The following is a 15,611-nucleotide window of genomic DNA, read 5'->3' on the forward strand; positions in this document are numbered from 1 at the left end:
ACTTTTGTTTTCAGTTCACGTTTTCATTGTAATTATGAGCTTATAGGAGATGGATATAGAATATTTTTTTATTATTTAGAACGAGAATAGGAGAGAAAACAAGTATGAACAAAACCCTCAGAAATGCTAATTTCAGTTAACTTTGCTGACATGAACTGAGTTTGAAAGAAGACATTGGATGCCTATTGCATGCCCAAGTTGATAATTCTTTAGGGTCTTTATGATAAGTGTAGAACTAACTTTGGTTAAATTTCTCAACAGTTGTGTAAAAAAAATATATAATAATTTTAACCTGTAAAAACACATCAGGCCACAGTGAGCATTTTCGCTTTATACCTCTGTAAATGCTAATAAGCTGCTACTGACCCCATTCCTTCTTTGAGGCTGAATCATGTATGGTTGTGGTATGTAGTTAAACAAAGCAGTACGCAAACAGTGCTTGACCATGTCTCAAGCGTCTGCTTACTTTTGTCTGTACAGCTTAAATGAAAGACCTTCTGAAGTTGTTCCCACATTATTATGACTAAATTATACTAACTTAGATGTGCCAGGCCATCTCCAGCAAGTATAAATCATAATCACACTGCTATGTACTCTTGAGGGCAAAGGCAAAAAGTCTTTGTGCATGGCAGGATTGTTGAACTGCACAAGCAAGCTGCCAAGGTTGGATACAGTAGTTAACGGACAAAATAAAAGTTATGGGACAAAGTTAATGTGGTAGACCCCAAAATAATTTACCTGCACTGAACCGGAGGATCCAACGTGCTGTCCACCATGAAACTGAACATCTACCCAGATTAAGCACCTTTCTGATGCTGCCTGCAGCCCACACCACAAATGGGCCTATTTGTAATGTGCCCCTAAGCACCAAACATGGGACATTAAATGTTATTTTAGATTTTGTACAATAACAATAAAACACACACACACACACACACACACAAACATACAGATTGCTTTAGTCTCATTGAGGAATCATAGGTTTCTATTCATGTAGAAGTAGCTACTAATTACTTTGGTTTTTATTAATGAGTTATGCAAGTGAAACAAAAAGGCAGAACCAAACCTAAAACATGAAGAGCATATGACCTTAAAAAAGAAATCAAATTCACTTTAACTTGTATTTCATTGCAGACTATACAACAAAAATTATTTAATGTGTTAATGTGTATTATCCTTTTCTTTTATGGTCTAGAGCGGACAGCATCCATTTCTCCAAAAAAAGCCTGAAATACCGATTCATCTGACCACAGTACATGTTTCCACTGTGTGATGGTCCATCCCAGATGCCTCCGAGCCCAGCAAAGTCAACGGCGCTTCTGGACACTGTTATCATAGGGCTTCCTTTTGGCACAGTACAGTTTTAACTGGCATTTGTGAATGTAACTATGTATTGTGGTACTTGACAAAGGTTTGTAATTCTGAACCCATGTGGTGATATTGCTTAAAGATGAATAGCGATGCAGTGCTTGATACAGTGCCGCCTGAAAGATCTGAGATCACTGTTGTTCAGCTTAGACTTGCAGCCTTGTCCTTTACGAACTGAAATTCCTCTTGATTCCTTGTATCTTTTAATTATGTTATGCACTGTTTAAAGTGAATATCCAAATGTCTTCATATCTTTCTTTGAGGTACATTGTTTTTAAACATTTGAATTGAATTAAATAAAAAGTATTTGTTGGCAAACTGGCAATCCTCTGCCCATCTTGACTTCTAAAGGACTAGACATTTCTTGGATGCTGATTTTGTACCAAATCATAATTACAATTGCCTGTTGACATCACATGTTTTGTGTCACATCATTATTTAACCAATTCACCTGATTACTAGCCCTAAACTGCCCCTGTCCAAACTTGTTTTGGAATGTGTTGCAGGTCTGATGGCAGGAAAGGATGTTTATTAAGAAAATAAACTTGACCAGACAAAATGAGAAATATTTTAGGTTCATATTGAAATACTGATTCATCTGATATATATATATATATATATATATATATATATATATATTATATATATATATATATATATATATATATATATATATATATGTGTGTCTGTGTGTGTGTAACGGGTTATAATATCACCTGTGATATAGTCTTTTTCATTAAAATCTTTGTCATTGTTTTATTAATTTTATTTTATACATTTTCTATGCATTATATGTGAATTTAGTGTTGGGACTTTTATTTTGAATTTTAATTTCGGCAGCGCGTCGACGCCATTTTAGATTGCTCGCGCGCCTCTCGCCAGTTCACTTTGCACAGGCTGGGGAGAGGTAGGTGTTTTACAGAGCTCCTCGTTTTCTAAGAAAATTAAGTTTCAAAAGTGTATAAACTTTTCCATTTAATGCTGTTGGTAATGTTTGGATGTGTTGCAATGTTCTGTTGTATAATTTGTTTGTGGATGAATCAGGAATGTGTAGATATATCATGTGGATGTAGGGGTGGGCGGTACACCGGTGTCATAGTCATCACCGGTGTGACATTGCGCCACGACATGGATTTTCTAATACCGTCAATACCGTAATAAATCAATTATGCACCTTAAACGGCTGCATTTACATCAATAATAGCTAATTCTAAATAATAAGGCATTCAGTTTTCTTCAAACGTTCAGTTGTGGTCTGAATGCCTGTCCTTATTCTACAGGGCTCGAAATTGCAACCATTTTAGTCGCATGAGCGCCCGAAATGTAGTCATAATATATTTGGGAGCATTTGTGCGACTGAATATAATGGTTGTAGTGCAATCTGATTTGATTTTCTCTAAAAACTTGCTGAATCGCTCTACCCTGCCGCTGTATTGGTTCGTATTAGCTGTCAATCACTCAACGCTTCCCGCTGTCAGATAACAGGGAGCTTTTGTTACTGCAGGAAATGCAAACGGCTGAAGAGTGAAAAGTGCACAGGTTTGCAAACCTCACCTAAAGTTATAATAATAATAATGGCGCAGATGACAGCGATCATAACATGAGGTAAATGTTGATCCGCCAGCTGAGATCAATCGAGTGTTTTCGGAGAAGGTGCCTGAATCTTGATGCGTTGCATTCACCGCGTGTTCAGCGCAAATGTCCGCTAAATATAAAGTCTAATACTGTACACATCATCGCCAAAGAAACTCGCCTTTACTAAGTTTACACTGAAACTACAGCTCATAACAAAGAGCGGTATTGCGCCGGTGGTCATCATGAGAATCATGCTCTGTCTGCTTATAAATTGGTGCGGCTGACTTGCCTGATTTATTCCAGAAACACAGAGAAATGAAGATCAGCTCATAACGAGACTGAGCATTTAAAATGACCCAAACTAAAACTTTTAAAGAGTGATAGAAGTGAGACTTTCTTTTGTCTGTTCTTCCTTGAGATGTATATTATTTTGCTATTTAAAGTAATACCATGAATCATGATATTATATCGTCACCATTCAAAAGATGAAAAATACCGTGATATTAGTTTTAGGTCATATCGCCCACCTCTATGTGGATGTAGTGCATTTTGTATTAGTGTGAATCTGTGATTACAGCGACTGATACACATTATGTTGTACAGGAATATACTGCTGCCAATATATGCCCCACGAGAGATTTAGCTACCGTTTGATGTCAATCCACAGGTATTTCCCTTTTATTATCTCTGTGTTTTATGTTCATTCATTGAATTAACAGTATGTTTCATTATGTTAATGATAGCATTTTCCTGACTGTTAATGTTACATAGCAGTTCACTTTGCACAGGCTGAGGAGAGGAATATACTGCTGCCAATATATGCCCCACGAGAGATTTAGCTACTGTTTGATGTCAATCCACAGAGCGATGGTGGCCAGTCCATGTTTGGCTTGAATAAACCTCCGGTGAATGAAGTAGCGCGTGTCCTTGTCTTCCTTAAACACACAACGCAGGGGCCAGTAACAGCGGGCGAAAGCAGACCGGTTACATTGGTGCCGTGACCCGGATTTGAAGAATTGCTTCAGGATCCATGTCAGTCGGGTCACCGAGGGACGCTGCATTAAGGTTCACCATTGGTTAATGAAGGACTGTAAAAAAAACAAATGAACATTTTTCATTTTGAGTGTTGATTGATGCATATTTTTACTAGAGTGACTATTTTTGATAACCAGTGTTTATTACATTTATAAATTGGTCTTAAATGTACATAATTGTACTTTATTATTATTATTTCTGCTCTATTTCCTATATTTTTCTATATTGAACATGGCATTTAGTTTAAATGCAGATAATTTCGATGAGACAATGACTGGTTTACGTCTTAATAGAGGGAGATTTTTCGGCGAGACTCCAGTTACTCCAGTTGTAAGAGAGAGTAAGATTAATGGGAAGCCTCAAGTGTTATGCTCCACACGTATAACTGACCAGGTATCTAGCCCCACAGCTGACACTATGCCTTTAGCTGTTCCTGATTTAAATAATCCAGATTGGCATGGGTTTATAGCACAGATTGTTCAACAAGTTGGACAGACAATGTTAACATCACAAAAAGAGTAGTAGGGGAGACGAAAACACAGACCCTCAGTCACAGAGCTTAGGTGCCACCAAAACCACCTTTACTGATATACCTTCACTTAATTTGACGGGGGTCAGGTTGATTATGCAGTCCGATGCAAAAGAACCTTCAGTCTATCGGGGAGATTCAACTGATAAGCTTAGCGTGCGAGAGTGGGAAGAACTTATGGAAACATATCTGCGAAAGAGAGGTACACCATTAGCTGAACAACATCAAGAGATTTTGAGCAGATTGATGGGTAAAGCTAAGGATGTCGTCAAAGTAACACTCCGTTGTAATTCAGCTTTGAAACCAAGTGAGAACCCAAAAGTTATTATGAACATTCTGAAACAACACTTTGGGGATGTTAATTATTCCTGTATGCCCTTGGCAGACTTCTATGGCACAGTTCCATTAGCAGGAGAAGATCCTATTGAGTATTGGGTGCGTCTCAACAAAGCAGTGGATCTCACGGAAGAGGCTTTGAAAAGGCTTGGAAGACAAATGCAGAATCCGTGTCAGGAAGCGGCTATGATGTTCGTAAAGTACTGCCCTGACCCCACCCTTTCTGCAGTGTTTCGCTTCAAAGCTCCAGAAAAATGGACAGCACAGGAGATTCAAGAACAGCTTGATCGGTACCAGACAGATCAAAGAGAGCAAATGTCAACCAAACCGAAGCGTCACTCTGGTACAAGGCATGTAACTGCTGGCATTCAGACCCCTCACAAGGATGAAGTGAGTGTTGTATCTTCTGAAGAGCCAGGTGAGTGTGATGTCAGCATCACACATGCAGCACAAACTGATGGAAATTGTATGAGAACTTTGAATTACCTTCTTGATCGCGCACTTTCTCAAAATGTCCAAATGCCATCTCAACCATCTCAGTGTAAGCTCTGCAGAGTGTGTAGATCCCGCGATCATTCCACTGTAACACACTGTCGGGGTAAACATCTCTGCTTTACTTGTTATCAGCCTGGTCATGGAAAAAGAGACTGCACGAACGATCGTTGTAGGCCAAGTCAGGCGCCATCCAGGGACTCAGCAGGTTTAAACTAGATGGCTCACGTTGTGAAGGGGGATGCGTGAGTATAAGTAGAGAACCCCTAGAGAGTGTTGATCTTCTCCAGTTTTATGAAACAGCATGTGCACAGGCTCCATCAGGGACCAAAGTGATTGCGCAAAATGTGCAAACCCTTGAAGTATTTGACAACTTGTTCTATACACCAGTCACCATTAATAATATGCATACTGTGAAAGGGATGCTTGATACTGGCTCAATGGCTTGCACCTTAAGTGACATGGCAGAAAAGAGGATGTTAAGTGAAAATGTCTTGTCTACAGCCTCATCTCTTCAGCAGGATGTCATCTTAGTGGGGTGTGGGGGTAAAGTAACAAGGCCGAAGTGTATGTACGAAGTCGGATTGAAAGTCTATGGAGAGAGCTGTCAAGTACCTATTCTTGTCGTGCCTGGCCAGCGGGATGATTTAATTATTGGCACAAATGTGATCAAATTCCTCTCACATCGCATGAAGGGCACAAGTGACTATTGGCGACTTGTTGAGATACAATGACGTGTTTTCCAAGCATGCTTTGGACTGTGGAGAAGTGAAGGGTTTTGTCCATCGCATTCGGCTAATGGATGAGCGCCCATTCAGACTTCCTTATCGAAGGGTACCGCCTGCACACTATCAAAAGCTGCTGCAAGTTTTGTCTCAAATGGAAGAACAAGGGATAATAAGGAAGTCTGTGAGTGAGTACGCTTCCCCTTTAGTTCTAGTGTGGAAGAAAGATGGCAACCTGAGAATATGTACAGATTTCAGATGGTTAAATGCGAAAACAATAAAGGATGCACATCCACTTCCACACCAGTGCGATTGTCTGGCTGCTTTAGGCGGAAATACTCTCTTTAGCACCATGGACCTGACATCTGGATTTTATAATATCCCCATGGCTAAAGAAGATAAGAAATATACTGCGTTTACGACTCCTGTTGGACTGCATGAGTATAATAGGATGCCGCAGGGGCTGTGCAACAGTCCAGCATCATTTAATGGAATGATGGTAAGCATCTTTGGAGACTTAAACTTCAGCAGTTTGCTGTGTTATCTCGACGATCTGCTAGTGTTTGCTCCAAGTGAGCCAGAAGCATTGGAAAGGCTAGAGGTCGTATTCAGCCGTCTGAGACAGTACAATCTTAAGTTGAGCCCTAAAAATGCCATCTAATGAGGACTTCTGTGAGATTCTTGGGTCACATTATAGATGGAAATGGAGTTGCAGTCGATCCAGCAAAAGTTGATGTCATCTCGAAACTCTCCAGGTTCGATCTAATGGAGGATGACAAGTGCACACCTTCAGTGCGAAGGATTAAATCAGTTCTCGGCATGATCTTTTATTATCAACACTTCATACCTGGCTGTTCATCCTTAGCAAAGCCACTCTTTGCTCTTACGGCTGGCCAGAGAAGGAAGAGGAGCATTAAGGGTGATCCTAAAGCTGGAACTTACAGAAAGCTCAAGCCTACTGATTGGACTGTGGAGTGTGATCATTCATTGAATAACCTCAAGGAGAGTCTATTGCCAAGTGTAGTGTTAGCACACCCTGATTTTACTCGACCTCTAATCTTGGCGATTGATGCCTCCCTAGACGGATTGGGGCCTGTATTATCTCAAGTGCCTGCTGGTCAAGAGCGTGCTCGCCCTATTGCATTCACAAGTAAAACTCTAAGTAAATCCCAACGGAACTATCCAGTCCACAAGCTTGAGTTCCTAGCACTCAAATGGAGCGTGTATGAGAAATTTAGCCACTGGCCAAAGGGTCAGACATTTACTGTTTGGACAGACAACAATCCGCTCACATATGTTATGTCCAAAGCCAAACTTGACGCCTGTGAGCAACGTTGGGTGTCCAAATTAGCAGCTTACACCTTTGAGCTGAAGCACATTCCAGGGACAAAGAACATAGGGGCAGATGCGTTGAGTAGAGACCCTTTTGTTAAGACCGTGAGCAGTAGGCTAATGAAGGAGAGTTATCAAGACTTACTTGCGGAAGCTGAAGGGGTTAACGGAGATGGAGTCAGAGATGCCTTCCATCAGGGAGCTCAACTTACAGATTTGTCTCCAATCCTGTCTGGGCTTACCATCTGATAGCGATACTATCAAAGCTTGCTTAAGTTTCCATGATCAGTGGGAAGAGACATCCCTAGCAAGGGCGGTGCAGTTAATCCAGTCTTACCAGGATTTTGTTCCAACCTGTACTGATGTCTTTCCTAGCATTGCTGCAGATGAGATGTGTGACATGCAACAAGTTGATTTGGCCATATCAGGGGTGATGCCCTTTCTGAATTTAAAACGTCTGCCATCAAGGCGAGAAAAAGCCAAAATGAATCCTGCAGCCTTATCCCTTCTCAGGCATTGGGAAAAACTTAAGATCAAGAAAGGAATATTGTACAGAGTCACACAAGATCCACACAGCAAACTCAAGCGGTATCAGTTGGTATTACCTTCTTGCCTCAAGGAAAAAGCTCTCCGGGGTGCGCATGACTTGGCAGGTCATCAGGGACAAGCGAGAACTATCCATCTAGCCCGTCAACGTTTCTTTTGGCCAAGTATGGGGAAGGATATTTGTGACTACATCAAGTGCTGTCAGAGATGTATTCTAGCCAAGACCCCAGAACCATCTGCCCGTGCCCCTCTCGAAAGTATCAAGACCTCCATGCCAATGGAACTGGTATGCCTAGATTTCTGGACAGCAGAGGATGCAAAGAAACACTCTGTAGATGTGCTCGTATTGACTGACCATTTCACAAAGTTGGCACATGCCTTCCCTTGTTCAAATCAGTCAGCAAAACAAGTTGCAAGGAAACTGTGGGACCGTGTGTTTTGTGTGTACGCATTTCCAGGTCGCATCCACACCGACCAAGGGGCCAATTTTGAAAGTTTTCTTTTAACAGAGCTGTTGAAACTTTCAGGTGTTTCCAAATCCCATACCACCGCATACCACCCTATGGGAAATGGGGAAGTCGAAAGGTTCAACCGTACCTTGGGAAGCATGCTCCGCACTCTGCCCCTAAAAGAGAAGCACAAATGCCCAGAGCAAATACAAACACTGACTTTTGCCTACAACTCATGTTCGGCCGTGTGCCTAGGCTACCCGTGGATGTTATGTTTGGCCGGGTCCTACATGATCCAGTAATCGTCGATCATAGTACTTACCTAAAATCCTTGATGTCACATCTTCACGAAGCTGCTGAGATTGCACAGAAACATTCTGAAAGAGAACAGAGAAAACAAGCAAAGGGTTACAACAAGAGCGTTAAAGGAATTTGTCTGAATATTGGAGACTTTGGAAACTATCAGACAAGTGGGATCCTGTGGTGTACACTGTGATAGACAGAAACCTCCAGACACACACTTACAAGATCAAGGATGAGAATGGGAGAGTAAGGGTAGTGCACAGAAACATGGTGCTGGATATCAGTTTCCTACCTGTGGAGTTGTCTGATGAGGAGAGGATCGTTCCAATCTCAGTGAGCGAGTCAGATGATGACACCTGTTGTAATGGGGATGAGATTACCATGGAAGACTGTGATTCAGTGGATTCAGGAGGTGTGATTATAAATTCGTAGGATAAGGAGATTGAAAGCCCAGTTGTCCCACAGTTGGAAACCTCTCTAGCACAGAACATTGATGCTGTGAAAGACCTTGAATCAGATCAAATTAATATGGATGGAGGAGAGTCTAGTAATCAGTTACGTGCCTTGGAGAGTAGTGACAGTGAGACATCTCTGGATGCTGACTTGAATTGTGCCACAGAGAAACCTACACTAACACTAACTAACTTTCTAACTGACCCCCAAAATGACATTGACACTCAGGTTGCTGTTCCTGACATTCAGGGTGTTAGAACCCATGCTGGTAGAGTTGTTAAGAAGGTGAATAGGTTAATTGAGTCAATGGTTCAGAAGCCTTTTAACATTCAAGGTGTAGGAAATCAATTGAAGAGAAGATCTGAGTCATTTCTGTCTTTGTTTTAAAGAGCTTCTTTTAAATTTTATTTGATATGAAGAACTAGTTCTGAATTTGAATGGAAATCAAAAAGGGTTGGGTCATAATATGGTGTACAAGTCATAATGCTATTCCAAGAAGATTTTAGGCTTGATCACCCTGATGTTTTCTTAACTCCTTAGTGGGTAACTTTCAAGTTGAATGAATGAATTTGTTTCATTGAGGACCTATACCAAATGGTTTGAATTCTAGGCAGATTTTAATGAAATCAAAAAGGGGTGTATGTAACAGGTTATAATATCACCTGTGATATAATCTTTTTCATTAAAATCTTTGTCATTGTTTTATTGATTTTATTTTATACATTTTCTATGCAATATATGTGAATTTAGTGTTGGGACTTTTATTTTGAATTTTGATTTCGGCAGCGCGTCGACGCCATTTTAGATTGCTCTCGCCAGTTCACTTTGCACAGGCTGGGGAGAGGTAGGTGTTTTACAGAGCTCCTCGTTTTCTAAGAAAATTAAGTTTCAAAAGTGTATAAACTGTTTCCATTTAATGCTGTTGGTAATGTTTGGATGTGTTGCAATGTTCTGTTGTATAATTTGTTTGTGGATGAATCAGGAATGTGTAGTTACATCGTGTGGATGTAGTGCATTTTGTATTAGTGTGAATCTGTGATTACAGCGACTGATACACATTATGTTGTACAGGAATATACTGCTGCCAATATATGCCCCACGAGAGATTTAGCTACTGTTTGATGTCAATCCACAGAGCGATGGAGGCCAGTCCATGTTGGGCTTGAATAAACCTCCGGTGAATGAAGTAGCGCGTGTCCTTGTCTTCCTTAAACACAGGGGCCAGTAACAGCGGGCGAAAGCAGACCGGTTACGTGTGTGTGTGTGTGTAAATGTGTTTTAAAAGATTTTAAGAAGGTTATCTTGAAATAGTGTCAGTGCAAGTTTAAAATGTTTATGCATTTGAACTTTGAAGTTTGAACTTCGAAATTCTACTTTTCGCTGTCATAATTTTGATTATTGTTATATGAATGTTAGATATGTTAGTTTATAATCTGTGTAACCACTCTAAAATTCTTGAGTTCATCAAGACGTGGTTCAGCACCATTCTTAACAGTAAGGAAGCTTTATTTGCTGCTGTAACCCAGCCAAAGTTCAAGCACACGCTGGGCTACAATAATACCCAAGCAGAATCTATGTATGTGTTTGTGTTTTTGAGAAAGAAACATGTTTATGCGTGGTGAAAAACAAAAATTTAAGTCACTGAAACAAGGCCGTGACACACATAGAGAACATTTGTTCACAAGACTTTTGAGAACTGTAGCCTAGTGTTTTTGCTTCAAAATGATGTGAAAATCGTCTTGTTTACTTGCTCACAGAAAACAATATATTGAATTAAATTTTTTGAGTAAAAATGGTCTATGCGAGAAGGCGTGAACTATAATTACTAATGCAGTGATTCACACCTGAGAAGACAAAGACCTGCATAATGAGCCATCAGACAGGTATGTGACTAAGAGGGAAGAGTTTCAAGAAAGAATCTGAGGAAAAAATAAGTTTATATTTTTATGTTTGCAGTTTATTTTAAATATATATCAAACAAAATTATCATAAAATAAGAGACACTTGTGAGAGTTAGTACACTGTATAAAACTCTGTAAACTATATAAACTTGCATATAGCAAATCTACTGATAAAGTTACTTATAAATACACTTTGCATAAACTTAAGGCATGTACTTGAATTTACACATGAAACATTGTGTACAGAAGACACATTCAGGGCAACATCAACAATGTAAATATGAAGTATAAGATAATAAAGGGTGTAAGCTTTGTAAAAGCCCAGTGTGAGCATCACATGGTCTTAGCTGTGGTCCAGGTTCATGTACAGAAGGAGCCTGTGGAGTCATGTCAGCATCAGTCTCTCTTTACCGCTGTTGTTATCACATCTGAAAAAAAAGCAAGCTGATTACATGAAGTAAATTACTAACATTTTTGTGATGTTCACTGATACTAGTACTAATTTACCTATTAAACTCAGTTACCACATAGGAATTATAAACTGTTTTGTAAACAACTGTCAGTATTTATTTTTTACAATAGCTTAGCATATGCATACTTGATGAGAGAACAGAATGCAAATGATAAAGAAACTATATTTTTACACTATCAATCACAAATAAGTTTACCATACTCGCATGAAAAAAACTTATTAGTAATTTATAGTGAATAATGTAGCCTAGTTATTTTGAACCTTACCATAGTAAAGTACTTGAAATAAGTTGTTGTTTTATTAATTCAATAGTTGCTGACGTAATATTAGCACTAGCCTATGGCAATGTATACATATAATAAAATATACATACATAATTGTTTATTTCATATAACATTACATTTTATTATATAGGCCTATGTTTTATCATTATACGCTTTATATGTTATTGGAGACACTTTGGATAGCAATGAAACTATAAGTGGCCTGTAAGGACATATTTCATATAAATCATGAAGGTAAGAATAAAAGACTTACTCGAATTCTATCCTCCGGTGGGTCTAGACGATTTCAAAGTGTATGCACTCGTCATCAGATTCGCGCTCTTCCTCTGAAGAGAAAGTAAATTCTTCGTCGCTGTTCAGTACCGTGCTTTTTCACTCGTGTAGCGTGCCATCATCCAAACAAAAGTAAGTAACTCTCATAAAGCTTGTCGTTTTATGCCATCTCTCGGTGAGCATGTACATTATTACCTGACTTACTTCAGTTCATTTTCATATGAACTGCGCGCTCACTGAGGGCGGGATCACGTTAGCTGTAAAGGTGATGAGGAGAGGCCGTACCAGTCCTTACTTTTATACGGATTACATGAAAAGAGATAATTTGTTTTCGACTTGAATTAGGTAATACAAAAGTAGACATATCAAGCTTTCTATAGATATATGTCTTATGTCTGTGTGTTTTGTTTTCGCTGAGTTTCAGTGCATTTTACTGACGTGTTTTTTAAAAAAAGTTCACGGAGAGAGAAAAGCGAGAAAGCCTACACTGTTTATTATCCTTATTTTGCAAACGCACACACATTTGTTGTCATTGTGAGTGCACACAATAAAAACTAGACACTTAACAGATTCGATTGATGTATTGATCTTATCTGTACGATCAAAACTAAAAGTGTAATTCAAGTTCTTTTCGGCGTTAAGAAGAGAATATGCACCAAAACGCGTATACGCGGTCTTCGACCCCTGGGGGTTAAGTACTCTCATTGTTGAGGCATCACAGAAAGAACCACTGCAGTCTCCTGAAAGCAAAGGCCATGAAAATGTCGTCTTTGCGTTTTCTGAGGAGGAAAATCAACAATACCTTAAATTATGTAAAAGTTTACAAGATTTTTGCAGGATTTTGAAAATTTAAAAAATTAACAAAGCAACACCTTCCAGTGCACCAGCAGAAAGCCTGTTTAATATTGGAAGTCTCATCCTCACCCTAAAATGAAACCGCCTGCGCTACAATCATTACTTTGAAACTAAAATCTAGATGAATTGGTGGACTTGAATAGCAAACACAAATGTTTAGGATCTGTATTTTGCCTTAATTTTTTTTTCATTGTTTCATACTTTTATTTAAGCCTTAATAAGCAAACACATTACTTAAAACTTTAATCTGTACATTATATTTGACAATCTGGAGTCAGAAGGTTCTCAGAAGATAACATTTTAAAGGAAAATAAAGATGTAGTTTGCACAGGCAGAATCTCTAAGTTTTGAATAGATCAAGCCTTAGCCAGGTAAGAAAAATGAATATAAATGTAACTCAAAACGAGTTACTTGTGTGGGACAAGATTCTCAGTTTTCACAAATTATTAATTAATAAAGATGTCCTAACAAAGTACTAAGATCTAGATACTTTGCTTGCAAACAGCCTCTGTGTTAACTTGCACAGTCAGGATTTGACAAACAACAGAGGCCCTGTAGTCTTTAGTCTTGGTCTTGTATAAAAGCAAAGGTGACAGCCGTCAGTCAACAAGCAGAATCAGTTTCAGCTTCCCGTTTGTGAAACAACTGAGGATCAGCCAGTGCAAATATGAAGGTAAACCTCACTCCATCACCTATTTCTAAATAGTTCACACATATTTATAGTCCTTTGTTACATAATTCACTTGATATCACTAAAACTTAAACTTAAAATTTTCAGGTCACCTTTTTTGAGGACAGAAACTTCCAGGGTCGCTCTTATGAGTGTATGGGAGACTGTGGTGACTTTTCCTCCTACATGAGCCGCTGTCACTCTTGCAGAGTGGACAGTGGTTGCTGGATGATGTACGATCAGCCCAACTACATGGGAAGTGGATATTTCTTCAGGAGGGGAGAGTATGCTGATTACATGTCTATGTTTGGAATGAACAACTGCATCAGGTCCTGCCGTATGATCCCTATGGTAAGCTCCAGAAACATTCCAATGTACTTAGGGGAAAACAGTTAACTTTAAATTATTTACAAAAAAAAAATTCATCAGCTGAAATCATTCAGCTCAGAAATATTAAAGGATGAATCTTAGGAGGTCCAGTATTTCTCAACTCAGAACTATAGTTGTGAAAATTAGGGGAGGGGAAGAGAAAAAAAGGACCTTATTAATTCAATTTAATTTCAATTATTGACTGTGTTTAGTTATGATTGGAAGTCTGTTTCATTATTTACACACACATTTAAGCATTAAGTAGGTGCTTTTATCCAAATCCTCTCACATCCATGAACACACAAAGACTCAAACCTGCAAGCTTAGGATCACAAGTATAACTCTCTAACTATTAGACCATGGTTATATTTATATACAAAAAATGCCTATATATAAATAACTACATACTAAAGATTTGCAATAACATTTTAGGTTGTTCTTTTTGACAAACATATATTTATTTTCACATAACAGTACAGGGGATCCTACAGAATGAGGATCTACGAGAGGGACAACTTCATGGGTCAGATGCACGAGATGATGGATGACTGTGACAACATCATGGACCGTTACCGCATGTCTCACTGCCAGTCCTGCCACGTGATGGACGGCCACTGGCTTTTTTATGACCAGCCCCACTACAGAGGCAGGATGTGGCACTTCGGGCCTGGACAGTACAGGAACTTCAGCAATTATGGTGGCATGAGATTCATGAGCATGAGGCGTATCATGGACTCCTGGTACTAGGGCTTACATGAATAAAATGACTTCTGTACAATATCAAACAATGTCTTGAAAATACTTAGAAACACATTCGGTATTAAAACAACACAAGTTTGATAGCAGAAAAATGCACATGTAGTTTCACACGTAACTTTAAAAGTATCTGTACAATTCTCAAAGTTTGAATTCAACAGTATGCAAATGATTAATGATTCAGTCTTTCACACCTATTATTTCTAGGGGCCTACTCGGTTTTTACTGGTCAGATAACCAATTACTGCTTCACATCAAAAACATAATGCCTACTGTATCTAGATTTCAGCTCAGCAGTTTTTCTGCGGAGATTATGAAGACAATGTACAATCACGATGTTTTTAAGATAGACATCACGATAACGTTGTTTTTAAGATAGACATCACGATAACGTTGTTTTTAAGATAGACATCACTGGAAACACAGATGTTTTTCTAAATGTGCATATACTCAGAGACTTGATATGGGTCATAATATTTGCAAGCCTCTCTGCCCTTTAATTTGATAATACATACAATACATAAGAAAATCTCAACAAGTCTAAACTAAGGTCTGGTAACATTTCAGTTTTGTATCAGTGGCATATATAAATTGGCAAATATAATTTGCTTTCCAATTAATTACAGAGACACTTGGTTTTGAAAAAAAAAAAATCCATACATAACAAAAATACAATTTTCCCTAAGTGACCTGCTGAATAACTTAATGTTTTAACATTTTATGTATGAATAATAATTACAATAATAACCACAATATGTTTTGTTATTCCCTATTGTTATTAAGGGTGCTTTGACGTCAGATTACCGTGTGTTTAGCTAGTGTGAACATGTCTTCTGAACTCGGGTGCGCACCCGTGAGTCCTACCCGAGTTCGCCTGAAAGAGGTGAT

The sequence above is a fragment of the Danio aesculapii genome, chromosome 9, assembly GCF_903798145.1.
Source record: "Danio aesculapii chromosome 9, fDanAes4.1, whole genome shotgun sequence".
NCBI classification, from domain to species: Eukaryota; Metazoa; Chordata; class Actinopteri; order Cypriniformes; family Danionidae; genus Danio; species Danio aesculapii.